Consider the following 377-nt stretch of genomic DNA (forward strand, 5'->3'; position numbering starts at 1 on the left):
GTCCTTCCCCTATTGCAATCATATCTGCTTCATCGGCTTGAGACCCAGTTGCTTCTGTCTTTGCTGCTGCAGCAGCAGCAACAGCAGCAGCAGCAGCAGCTGCTGCTGCTGCTGCTGATACAGGACGCGCAGCAACTGATGGAGGCAGCGCCGAGCTGCAAGCTGCCTGCAGCAGCTGCTGCTGCTTCGAAGCAATTGCATGCATTAGCTGCTGCTGCTGCTGCTGCTGCTGCTGCTGCTGCTTCTCTGTAAGGCCCACCGCCCTTCGCCCCAGCTTCTGCAGCCAAGCAGGCATTGCTGCATTCTGCTGCTGCTGCCGGCGTAGCTTCTCTACCAGCCTTGCTGCAGCACGACAATCAACCCCACTAACAGCAGCA

The sequence above is a fragment of the Eimeria mitis genome, genomic scaffold (assembly GCF_000499745.2).
Source record: "Eimeria mitis Houghton genomic scaffold, Emh_scaff170, whole genome shotgun sequence".
In the NCBI taxonomy this organism is placed as follows: Eukaryota; Apicomplexa; class Conoidasida; order Eucoccidiorida; family Eimeriidae; genus Eimeria; species Eimeria mitis.